The 13,444-nt window shown below is 40.5% G+C and overlaps 2 long non-coding RNA genes across 2 annotated transcripts; one reads left to right on the top strand and one right to left on the bottom strand.

The window, feature by feature from the left end:
- Positions 1-800: 800 nt before the first annotated feature.
- LOC122139159 lies at positions 801-1,397 on the top strand. Its single transcript, XR_006156030.1, has 2 exons — positions 801-1,042; positions 1,164-1,397. It is a non-coding gene; the product is annotated as an uncharacterized LOC122139159 (long non-coding RNA).
- LOC109112207 lies at positions 1,044-1,939 on the bottom strand. Its single transcript, XR_006156029.1, has 3 exons — positions 1,735-1,939; positions 1,394-1,580; positions 1,044-1,306 (listed from the first exon to the last, which is right to left on the bottom strand). It is a non-coding gene; the product is annotated as an uncharacterized LOC109112207 (long non-coding RNA).
- Positions 1,940-13,444: the final 11,505 nt, after the last annotated feature.

Raw genomic sequence — 13,444 nt, 5'->3', positions numbered from 1 at the left:
GAACCATGCCATCCCAGTCCAAATACAAGTCCTCACCACTCTGGGGTTCTTGGCAACCGGCTGTTTCCAGCGGGAATTGGCAGACAGGTAAATTAATAATATAAAAAAACTATAAGTAATCCTCAAATTTGTCTCTAAGACCTTTTTGTATATGAAATAATTCTATTGGAATCTATCATCTCACCCTATAGGTCTGGTATATCACAGCCGTCCCTGAGTGCCATAATATCTGTCGTTTTAAATGGTATACTTAATATGGTTAGTCGATACATCAGGTTCCCCTACACTGTGCGAGAACAGGCCGAAATTAAAACGCAATTTGCAGCAATGTCTGGTTTCCCAAATGTAATCGGCGCAATTGACTGCACTCATGTTGCTATAAGGGCACCATCTGAAAATGAATTTGCTTATGTTAATAGAAAGCATGTGCATTCTATTAATGTGCAAATCATATGTGACTCCAACATGACCCTCACAAACATTGTGGCACGCTGGCCTGGTTCAACACATGATTCCTTTATCTTGACACATAGCAGTGTAGGGAACAGACTAAATGCAGGCGCAGTACGTGATGGCTGGCTTCTTGGTGAGTTTAACAATATTAAAAAGTAGAAACCGTAACAATTGTTTTTAATATAATTATAACCTGCAGGCGACAGTGGCTACCCCCTGAGACGCTGGCTCCTCACCCCATTTTTAAACCCGCAGAGCGCAGAGGAAACTCATTATAACGAGGTCCACTCTCGTGCCCGCGCAGTTGTGGAGCGTGCCATCGGCATCCTGAAATGCAGATGGGCGTGCTCTGGATGCCTCGGGTGGCAGACTTTTATACCATCCAGCAAAAGTGTGCAAGATTGTCAGGGCGTGTGGTGTTTTGCACAATATAGCACTGAGAAACGGTATTCCTCTCCCTCCTGATCTCCCTCTACCCCAGCATTACGACCCCGAGCCACAGCCCCCTGGCCGACAAGAGGGATATCAACGAGGTGCAAGAATCCGTGAGGATGTCATGCGGCGTTTGTAAAGAAAGACAAAACTCAAGGTTCATGTTTTAACTGCATCTTTTAATGATTGTGCAATTTCTTGCATCACTTCTCTCATCTGCCGTAGCTCATCTCTGCAACCCCGTTGACAGCGTTTATTGTCTCTCGCTGTAACTGCAGGACTGCGTCAGTGAGTACCCGACCACTTTTGGACGTGCCAGACGCAGAAGGGGCACTGCTTTGAGCCGGACGCTGTGCATCTGCATCTGAGAACCCCTCACCCTGAACCTCCTGTTCATTTACAGCTTCAGACTCCGGAAGGACTGGAGGACAAACAATTGGCAACATTTATCCATTTATCACCCCACACACTCAAATGTACAGCGTTAATGATTAAAAATCGGTTTAACCTTGCTCCTCTGTGGTTTCAGTCACGTCAGTGTCTCCCTCCTTTTCCGACACAATACCACACACGCTGACCTCCCCAATTATAGCCGCGATTTTGCTGTCCACTGATGTGAGATCAGCTGTACATGGGCCCCCACCAGTTGCAGCCACGCTCTGGCGGTGGGAGGACAGTTTTCTCTTTGCCTCCACCTTGAATGAATGAGAATCTTTATTTCACATATTTTGCATACTGTAAGCACATGTAAATAAAACTTTTTGAAAATCAATATTGCTATTTATATAGGTATATAGCCTAATAAAAACACAAATGTAATATGTTGGTAAAAAAAAAAAATTTGTATACCTTCAGGTCGGACCATTTTTTCTTTAATTCTGCAACTGTCCGTTCTGTCCCACTGACACAATTGACGGCAGAAGCAATACTTTGCCACTCGCACTGCTTCTTTTTATTAGTGACCCCACTGCTGTGGCCACCAAATAACACAGTTTTCCGAGCCTCCACCTCCCCTACAAGTGTTTCAATCTCAGTATCTGAGAAATTACGTTTTTTTTTTTTCCTCTTTTCTCACCTGTCGCCATTATTAAAATTAGGCTAACAGAAATGCACGTTTTCACTTTCTTGGATTAATTAATTGGCGGGTCGCATGCCAGTTTTCCAGGTATATATGGGATTCCACTCTCATTTACATGCTGATCAGCAATCATGAGGTGATTTGCATTGACTATTTATGGTTAAAAAAATGGGCGTGTACAGGGCGGGATATGAGGCTGGTTCACGTACGCACATCTGCGGGTGATCTGTGATTTATAAAGGGAACATTGCTTACAGGTGTGCGTACGCACGGTTTTATAAATCGGAATATTTTTTGGCGTACGCCATTTTTGGCTTTTGGGCGCACCGTAAACTTTTAGTAAAGATCCTACGCATAGTTTTATAAATGAGACCCCTGGTTCCGTGATTAGTGCTAATTCGCCATCACCTGCTTTCAAATGGAGCGGCACTCAATAGACAGAGCCGTAGATCACTGACAAGCTACGCAATATCGCGTAGCTTGTCAGTGATCATATCGTTAGATATATCGCCCAGCCCTAATGTGGGGGCGTGGTAAAACGAGCCGTTTTAGGGGTGTGTTTGACTCTTATCTTTTATAAAGAATATCTCTTTGGATTTTAGACTTTAGTCTTTGCAACTTTGCAGATCTTCTTTATGCACCAAGAGCTTGTTACACTCCAAAGAGAAAGGAAAAATTTAAATTGCATCATATGACCCCTTTAAAGTTCTATTTTGACCCCTATAGTAGTTTTTTTTTTTTACTTCCATAATATTTTAGGGAGGGGGGCACAACAATACAATTCTGCTTAGGGCACCCATTTGATCAGCAGTGGGCCTGGTTTTAATGAGCATTTATGTAAACACACCCGGTTAGCCTACATCTTAAGTCAGGGGTGTCCAAATTCTGGTCCTAGAGGGCCGCTGTCCTGCAGAGTTCAGCTCCAACCAGTTCCAAAACATCTGTATGGAAGTTTCTAGTATGCCTAAGCCCCTTACACACTGCGATTCCTGCAAATACACGGGTAATGTGTCCCGGCATTTGTACCCGGGTCGCTAGATTTGCACTTTCACACTGCCGGTGATTACCCGAAATAAGTGTGTGCGTTCACACACAACCCGTAAAGGTCCCGTAATGACACGTGATATCAGGGTGTGACGTGTAATGTACGAGTCGAAAACGCTAGGCACATTAACTTTCACTTAAGCTGGTGAACGATCTCAGCTTCAGCGCGGAAAGTGAGGAGCTAACTGATCTCTGCTTAGTTACAGTTTGCACATATCTTTTCATCGCGAACGTTGATCTGCCTTCAAAACACCCGGTAAAAGAGTCGCGCGATAATGCACGTCATCACTACGACACGGCATTAGTTCTGGCTTTTGTTCACACAGCACTCGTTCCGGGACTGAACCCAGCAATGTTACTAGATCCCCGACCCGGGTTCAGTCCCGGAATCAATCCCGGGACGAGTTTGCTTTCACACAGAAGTCGACCCAGCAATGTTCCGGCAATTTGCCAGGTCCGACGTGCAGTGTGAAAGGGGTGCTAGTTAGACCTTGATAAGCTAGTTCAGGTGTGTTTAATTGGGGTTGGAGCTAAACTCACACAGCAAATTTGAAAGTGTTAAATTCACACTCTCAGTGGAAAAAGTTACAATTTTTTCAGTGTTTATATAGGTCCACACCAGAGTTAGACTAACACTTTAGATAGTGTTACTTTAACACTTGCATAGGGCTAAAACACCACTGTAAGTGTTCACCATTAACACTATTATTTCTTCGACCTCTCATTTACACCAAGTTAGTTTTGAAACTACACTAGAGCCCCTTTCACACTGCAATTCCGGAAAATACATGGTTAATGTGTCCCAGCAATTGTGTCCCAGCAATTGTTCCCGGGTCGCTAGATTTTGCCCCTTTCACACTCCCATTGATTTCCCGGAATATCTGCGTGCGTTCACACACAACCCGTAAAGATCCGGTAATGACACATGACATCAGGATGTGACGTGTAATGTACAAGTCGAAAATGCTATGCACGTTAACTTTCCCTTAAGCTGGTGAACGATCTCAACTTCAGCGCAGATAGTGAGGAACTAACTGATCTCTGCTTCATTACAGTTTGCACAAATTTGTTTGTCGCAAACATTGATCTGCCTTCAAAACACCTGGTAAAAGAGTCGCACGATAACGCGTGTCATCACTACGACAGGGCATTGGTTCTGGCTTTTGATCACACAGAGCTCTTTCCGGGACTGAACCCAGCAATGTTACTAGGTCCCCAGCCCGGGATTGAAAATACATGAAGTGTGCATTCAATAACAGCCAACATGTTCTATCAGTGTGAACCTTTATTTTCAACAATGACATCTCTTAGACATAACACTTAAAAGAAAGACAAAAATTCACCATCATATCACCCATAAAGAACTTCAAAATATTGGCTGTTAGACATACCCTAAACTTAAAATATCTTTGTACTTTAAATACATGATGTTCTGAAAAATGATTGTCAAAAGTTTGTCAATGCTTTGCATGCAATTCCTTTACTCTTGGCAACTCACTGGTATGAGCAACATCGATACTGTAGCGGAAAGAAAAAGACATTGACAAGGACCTACTAAAACAACAGGTTGAGCACATAGTGGACTTAAGAGTTTGATAGCACTCAAGGAGCTGGTTCCTTCAGAAGGGATGAGAAGCATATCCGACCACATAGAATAAGGTGATCCTGCCCTTGCCCTTTAAAAGAGAGGGAGAAAAGATAATTACTATGTGCAATGATGAATGCATAAAACCCGGCACTAGTAACTTTTGATGATGAAATGTGCTTTAAAGGGTTAGTTAACCCAAAATTAAAATTCTGATATCATTTACTGACCCTCATGTTGTTCCACACCCGAAAGTCTTTTGTTCATCTTTGAAACACAAGTGAATATACTTTAATGAAAAATGCCAGAGTTACCACTTTGATGCTTAAAAAGTTCTTAAAGAGATTGTAAAACTAATTTATATGAATTGAGCAGTTTAGTCCAATTTTTTGACGAGACTCAGTCGCTTTATATGATGAACAGATGGAAATTAGGCTTTTGTTCATAAACAGCCATCTGCAAACAAACAGTTCCTGTGAAAGCTCAAATGATACTGCATAACACAAGAATGTTGTTCCGCACCCAAAAGTCTTTTGTTCATCTTTGAAACACAAGTGAATATACTTTAATGAAAACTGCCACACAGTTACCACTTTGATGCTTAAAAAGTTCTTAAAGAGATTGTAAAACTAATTTAAATGAATTGAGCAGTTTAGTCCAATTTTTTGATGAGACTCAGTAGCCTTATGATGTACAGTATGTAGAAAATAATCTGTTTTTTTAAACCTTAAACCGCATAAACACATTTCATTACACCAGATACACAAAATAATGTTCTTTTTAGCGACATCATATGACCCCTTTAAAATTCTCCTCTTTGTATATAAATCCCTACATAACCAAGTTCCTGTCTATCTATCTGAACTTCTTCATCTCTATACTCCGTCTATAAGTTTACGATCCTGTGACCAAGCTTTGTTGGTGGTCCCTCACGTTAGGCTTAAGCGTAGCGGGGAATGTGCATTTGTGGTGGCAGGGCCACAACTCTTGAATACCCTACCTTTAGAGATTAGTTGCTGGTATCTGTGGTTAGAATTCATCGTTTCGGGCAGTGGTTCTGAATTCCACTCCTGGCGAAAGTGAAAGTGAAGTGAAAGTGAAGTGACATTCAGCCAAGTATGGTGGCAGTTAATAAGAATTTGTTGTGAGCACACACCCGGAGCAGTGGGCAGCCATTTATGCTGCGGCGCCCGGGGAGCAGTTGGGGGTTCGATGCCTTGCTCAAGGGCACCTAAGTCGTGGTATTGAAGGTGGAGAGAGAACTGTACATGCACTACCTCCACTCACAATTCCGTCCGGCCCCGAGACTAGAACTCACAACCCTTCGATTGTGAGTCCAACCCTCTAACCATTAGGCCACGACTTCCCCCCACAACTCTTGAATACCCTACCTTTAGAGATTAGAATGGTGTGTCTTTTCATTTTTTTACTCAAATCTATCTACCAATCAAGAAAAACAATTCCACTGCGGTTTATTTTATTGTTAGATGTTTAGTTTCCTCTTCATAAATGAAAAGAAAACTGAGGTAATTGTTTTCGGTCCAAATGAGAACTCTGTGTATAAGCCCTGAGCTAGAAAGTTTATCTGTTTTTAGATCCCCACAGGTGGTGTACAGTTTATATTTCTTCCACTTAACACTCTTTTCTGCATTGCTGCCTAATAGAGCAGGTATGGTCATTTAGCCAGTGCTGGATATGTGTCTTATTTTCTAGATCTCAGTGATTTGAGTGGAGCTACCTGGTCCAGAATATCAGCACAAGTTGTATTAAATACTTCCGTCAGCTGTGATGGATCCATTGTGCTAGTTAACACATCTGTAATTTGAGAGAGATATGTGGAAGTATAAATCTCCTCAAATTGCATAACTGTAGAAGAAGTAATAACATGAGTAAAATGCCGGTTCTCTGGGGGAGGAGAGGTAGGATGTGGCTGCAGAGATTCAAATATAACAAAAGTATGATCAGAACATCCAGATTCTAACACCTCAAAATTGCTCACATAAAAAAAAAAACAGAAGTTAATACCAGACCAAGCATATGACCTTTTATATGAGAAGGACCTGTAACTAGCTGTGTCCAATTAAAGGAATCCACCATACACAAAAATTCCTTGACTAAAGGTTGTGTTTTACAGCAAATATGAATATTGAAGTCTCTCAGGATTAACAATGTGTCACAACGAGGTACCAGTGTTGAAAAAAACTCTTGAGAATTCACCAATGAAGTCCTTATTATATTTAGGTCTATAAATAAGTGCACAAAGTATGGGACAAGTTTGATCAATCTTCATTAGTTGCACTTCAAAGGTTGTAAAGGTGCCAACAGGCAAAAGTTTGCAATGATAATGGTTCCTAAACACAGTAACTAAACCACCACCATGGCCAACAGACCTTGGAGTATTATGAAAGGTACAGTCCGCTGGAATTAGTTCTCCTAGAGGGATGACATCCCCAGCCTTATGCCAGGTCTCTGTCAAAAATAAAAAGTCCCTGGAACTAAAAAAGTCATTCAGAATAAAATTTTATTTGAAAGAGATCTTGCATTGAGTAGTGCAAACTTAGCAGGAGAGGAGGCTTAAGTTATTGATGGAGTTGACAAAAGTTTTTATAGATAATTATTCCAGTGAGCAAATGTGGTCGAGGTTAATACCGTCCCTCGCAACCCCTGGCATATTTGCCTGACGACAAGCAGATAACCATAGTGATGGAATAAAGTTATTAAACACATGACTGGTGTGAGAAATCTCATAAATATGACGAGACCCCCGATGGACATTTCCTAGAGAGGTACAGATTTTATAAGTTTCTGCAGACAGACGAGAGGCTGAATTCAGGCCTAACAGTTTCAAAGGCAGTGGTGCCGATGCACAACCAAGTGAACAAGTCATGTGGGATTTTCCCAATAAAAGGCCAGTTCGTTAAAACAGTAAAAAGGAAAAATAGCCAGCACCAACCCATCTACACAACTTGCCTCACACCGCGGATTCCGAATTGCCGCAGAAAAGCAGAAGACGGTGGACGGGACCAGGCAGCCTTTGATTCAAGACTACCAAGCCCCCTCCACCCACTGATCGCTGAAGGACTTGACCGGAGAGAAAGTGTAAGCTAACTCACTGGTAAATCCAGTGGCTCTGATCGGCAGAAAGTCCGGCGGTAAGGCTCACGGGTTGGAGTTGTAGTGAGGTTTCAGCCATTTTGCTGGCTGATGACTATTGGCTTTGCACTGCCCTGTCTCTTTATGGTCAACTGAAGAGAGTGAAAGAATAAGTACTTGTACTGAGGGTTGAGAATCTTGTGGGTGACTAAAGCCCCTTTCACACTGCGATTCCGGCAAATACACGGGTAATGTGTCCTGGCATTTGTACCCGGGTCACTAGATTTTGCACTTTCACACTGCCAGTGATTACCCAGAATATGTGCGTGCGTTCACACACAACCTGTAAAGGTCCCGTAAAGACACGTGATATCAGGGTGTGATGTGTAATGTACGAGTGTAATGTGTTGGGGAATTTGTTTTTGGGTTAATTTGGTGAACGATCTCAGCTTCAGCGCGGAAAGTAAGGAATTAACTGATCTCTGCTTCGTTACAGTTTGCACATATTTTTTCATCATGAACGTTGATCTGCCTTCAAAACACCTGGTAAAAGAGTCACGTGATAGCACGTGCGTCATCACTACGACGCGGCATTTGTTCTGGCTTTTATTCACACAGCTCTCGTTCTGGGACTGAACCCAGCAATGTTACTAGGTCCCCGACCCGGGTTCAATCCCGAAACGTGTTTGCTTTCACACAAAAGTCAACGCGGCAATGTTCCGGCAATTTGCCGGGTCCGACGTGCAGTGTGAAAGGGGCTTAAGAGAGTGTCAGATTTTGCTGTATTTGGCTGAGCAGTAGTTTGGGTTGCTTGCCAGTGTACTAAATTTCACTAATACTGTACATAAAATAAATAACCTTGACCAAATTTCTTGTGGGGAGAAGAATTTATTGAAGGTAGCAGTGATGTTAGCATGTCATCCTTCAAAAGATCAAACTCAAGGTACTGTCTGTGAGACCAGACCTTTATGCCTGGTTACAAATGTGCTACAAACAATACAATGACATCCCATGGAGAGCCAATGATAGTGTAACCTCATGATGACCTGATAAGACCTCTCCCATGGAGAGGTCACGATACATTGACCTAATGCTGACCTAATGGGCTAATTATATGGGCCATTTAGGTCACACGTTTGTAAACGGAGTTTCAGTTGATTGCATCTGAGGAAAAATGTAAGTGCACCTGACTTGCACCTGACTTGCACCTGAATCCCCCACTTGATTATTTTTGATCACAAAACAGACTTTTCAGTAATCATGTATACAGCATGCTAAATACAGACTCCACTACTTAAGATGACAGAATAAGAGTTCATGGTGAGGTTTGCATTATCTTGAATGCCTAAGTCCTTTTTTTTTTTTTTTGATGCTGCGATCTTGTGGAAGTGGCGGATGTCGTTGTGTTCTGTGGATGTTCAAGTCGAAAACGCTAGGCACGTAACTTTCACTTAAGCTGGCAAACGATCTCAGCTTCAGCGTGGATAGTGAGGAGCTAACTAATCTCTGCTTCATTACAGTTTGCACATAGTTTTTTTCATCGCGAACGTTGATCTGCCTTCAAAACACCTGGTAAAAGAGAACTGGCACAGAAGGTGAACTGGCAATTTTCCGGGACCAACGTGCAGTGTGAAAGGGGCTTTAGACTGACCATTTCAGTTACACATACAAATCAATGCTACATTTAAAACAAAACATTTACATTTAAGCTAATTACTTTGTTTCATTTCTAAAAAATGTCCTGAGTGATAAGACTTGTTAAATTCTTCTGCGTCTTAGCTCAGAAGGCTGAATTACTTTGCTTCAAAATTGTCCCAAAATTTACATTAAATCTTTCAACAGAAGGAAAACTAATTTATTATTTCATGGCTTTATAACCATCTTCTTTTAACCAAGTTAGAATATTATTTAAAACTAAAATGGTGGCTACTGAATTAGCACCCAGTCAAGAATTCCTAATACTTCAGTCGCAATGCTATCTATGGCTCCTACAGTCTCTGGACGAATGGACTAAATCAGTGCTTCACAAACCTGTCCTGGAGGACCCCCTGTCCTGCACATTTTGTAGGTCTCCCTAATTAGACACACCCAATTTAGTTCTTGCATTCTCTACTAATGAGCTGATGAGTGGAATCAGGTGCGTTAGATAAGGGAGACATACAAAAGATGCAGGGCAAAATCGTTTTTTACACAATTCCTACAAACAAAAAGAGAAAATGTTATCTGAATTATTAACACCCTGTTTTGTAGTGCAAACAGTCTTACTGTTTACTGCATGTTGTCTTGAACATTCACAGAAAACGGCTTACTTCCACGTTGAAAAATAAGGTGGATAGTGATAAACTAATATTTTTATATTATTATGTTATAAATATTCTTTTTTTTTTTTATTATGTATATATATATTCTGGTATTTTGTTACAGGCGATTTGGTATCTGAGAGGTGACTGAAGGTCTGACCCATGTCAGGAATGCAGTAGCTAACAGTGTTTACTCATTTAGCCCGGCTCCCATAAAATAAATCTGAATCATTATATAATCAAATGTTATATTTTATATAAAGAGAGTTGTTAATTTGAACTTTGTTCCTCTTTATTTTGTTGAACATTGTTCCTGTTTATTTATTCTGTGGTTCTCATAGCTGTATGAGACATGTAAAGACCAACAGTGCCTAGGGCCATAAAGGTCACTAACGCTCCACATTTATCACTAACCCATATGTACGCTTAGCAATTGTAATTCTTCTTATGGTTTATAGCACCATTAGATTATGTTAAACTATGACGGTAAAACATGTGTTCAAGTTTGTATCAGTGCTCTGTGCTCTATATTGTTCTGTTCCAGTAATGATCTGCAGTTCATCCTTGATGGGACAAGATATTGTTTTATCAAATGGTGTATTTGCAGGGGTTGTTTAAGAATATGATAGGCATGTGACCATGCCAAAGGAGCAGTCTCCATGAGAATCAACAGCTGCTCAGATGAGAAGATTAATGACTCACCTACGACCCTTGAAAAGTTTGTATTTGCTTACAAATGAAACTTAGTGTTGCCAAGATACCGTCTTTAAATAATTTATGTGAAGAAAAAAACACCATGTTTGGATGTTGCTAGAATTATCTGTACTGCTAGCCTATCAGAACCTGTAGAACTGACGTAAACTGATCATCCTGAAGGATCTATGGATTCTTTGTAGCAACCTGTGTGTGTACTTGCTTATGCTACATTGTGGGGACCAAATATCCCCATAAGGATAGTAAAACCTGAAATGTTGACATTTAGGGGACCGGTCTACGGTCCCCGCGAGGGAATTTTATTTTTTTAAATGAGGTTTATCTGAAAATGTAATAATGCAAACAGGTTTTCTGTAAAGTTTAGGGTAAGGGTTGGGTAAGGGGATAAAAAATATAGTTTGGTCAGTATAAAAGTATTAGTAGTCTATGGAAAGTCCCCACAATACACAGAAACAAACTTGTCTGTGTGTGTGTGTGTCACTTCAAGAACAACCATACATTTGTGTTGTTTTACATTATTTTATTTATTCATTCATTCAGGAATGATCTAACAATCCATATGACTAAAAGTACTAGTGTTTCTATTCTAAGTTAGTTTAAGGCTGGATCCTCTTAGTCATTTTCTCTGGCCTTTGGAAATGTGGAAATCTCTGTAAACGCTCTGTCAGTTGAACAAACTGCAAATTTGACTCCTGGCCTTTAATGAGCATATTGGTCTCTCTATGGGTTTTAACTGTATTCCTCTACAGTTAATGGTGGAGAATGCACTCAGACATGGGTGAAAAGATACCAGGACCATCCAGTGGCGTACGGGACACCCCCGCGGTGTGTGGGGGCCCCGTCACAGGAAGGCAATTACAAATGTTTTTGCTGTGAAAATGCAAGACCCAACAGTGGGATTTGAAAAAAAATGCAAGGTCTCTTCTTTTAAACTTGTTTTGAGTGCCCATGCTAGAGTGACCTCATGCTAGAGACACTGCAAAATATGTGCGACCCGAGCACAAAGGTAGTGCATGTTCTGTGGAAAAGCACAAGAAAAAACTATTCTAAAACAACAACCGGGAAAATCAATTTTCTCACATTTCACTTGTAATAAACACTGTAATTCTAAGACAACGGTACTGTAATCGAAGTGGATATTTTTACGATTAAAGGTCACATATTTTACACCTTTCTGGAGTTTTATTTTAGGTTTTGATGTCCTTAAGGTTATATATTTTATTTGTTTTTTGAGTTTTATTTTAGGTTTTGATTTTATTTTTACAGATTCTCTCTCAGGAGCAGTGCTAAGAACAGGTCGATTTTTGATTTTTTAATTTATATTTATGATTCTTTTTTCTGTTTTGCGTTTTGTTTTTTGTTTTTCGCACAGGCAAGGCCAGCCAAAGGTAACTAGGGTCATGTACTGTATGCTGTAGCCTGCGTGCTTACAACAGGATGTTTCAGAATGGTAATTAATGATTTTTGTTTTTCAAACAACGAATGAAGTAAAAGCTACATAACTATTGCTTTCCTGCTGATACAGTAAGTTGGCGTTAGCATCATGTTAGCATTGCATAACCATTTACAAACTAATTTTAGATTATGCTGGCTCCATAATGTATCATAAAATGTGTGAGAAGTTTACTTACGGGTTGTGGATTTGAGGCCGGACCCAACAATGTGGGGACTACAGCAAGTTTAATGAGTAGCTTCTTTGAAAAAACGGCATTCAACTGTGCCTGATTGACGAAGCAGTCACTTGTGAAATGTGCAGAACAGATGGTTTAGTTCGAACTAAATTGCTGTGGTATTTCCAAATAAATTAATATTAGCCACTGGTCTCTTATATTAATGTTGTTTGGAAGCCTGTGCAATGATGTAGTTTCCTGAAATCCATCTGAACAGCGGTTTCTCGAAATGTTTCCCTGTTGTTGTTACTCAGCAATGGCATGGACGTGATGTTGTCTGGTGGGAAGGTGGGCAGTGCTTGGGGTGATGACTTAGTAGTTCTGACGCCACATTTTTACAGAAGTCACAACAGCTCGTAAAAAGGCACAGCTACTTTATGCAGGCTGTGTGCACTTGACTATGGATTGACTGTTTTGAAACTTATATGGTAGTTACTTAGCCCCTAGACCTCATTTATCATGAAAAAAGCCAGGAAATTTCAGTTTTGACAATATGGGACCTTTAACATGGCTTGTGCATTAAGACAGTGATATCAAAAGATCAAACTCTGCAGAAGAGCCCAGAATATGAACACAATGCGCAAAGTTTTACATTAAGCATTTACCTCCCACTGTAGGTGCAATTATAGGGTGATACCCCCTTTTTTTTTTACAATTGTGCCCCTGCCCTGGAGGAATTAGTTAAATTACAAACCCAGACTCTCATTGAAATTTAGGAGATTGAAGAGCAGGAGATGATAAAAATCAAGAAAAAGATGGAGATTAAGTTTTATAGTGAACAAGTACAAGTTGGTGTATGCTTACAGACACTGACTTAGGCTATGTTTACACGACATCCCTTGCCTTATTTTAAAGTTTCACATATACATGACAATGTTTTCAAAACGATTTGTGTTTACACATATCCACGAAAATGGCCAAAAGTGCTGTATTACATATGCCAGGCCAGTAGTTGGCGCTGTCACCTTGTTAGTAAACAGTACCTGTAGGGAAGTGATGATTATATGTTGTATATGATGTGTCTCCGCTGTTGGTTGTAATATTGGTGAAGTAAATCCACACTTTGCTGAAGAAG

This window comes from Cyprinus carpio, chromosome B12, assembly GCF_018340385.1.
Source record: "Cyprinus carpio isolate SPL01 chromosome B12, ASM1834038v1, whole genome shotgun sequence".
In the NCBI taxonomy this organism is placed as follows: Eukaryota; Metazoa; Chordata; class Actinopteri; order Cypriniformes; family Cyprinidae; genus Cyprinus; species Cyprinus carpio.
Note: the sequence above shows the minus strand (reverse complement) of the source record. Positions and strands in the feature narration are given on the sequence as shown.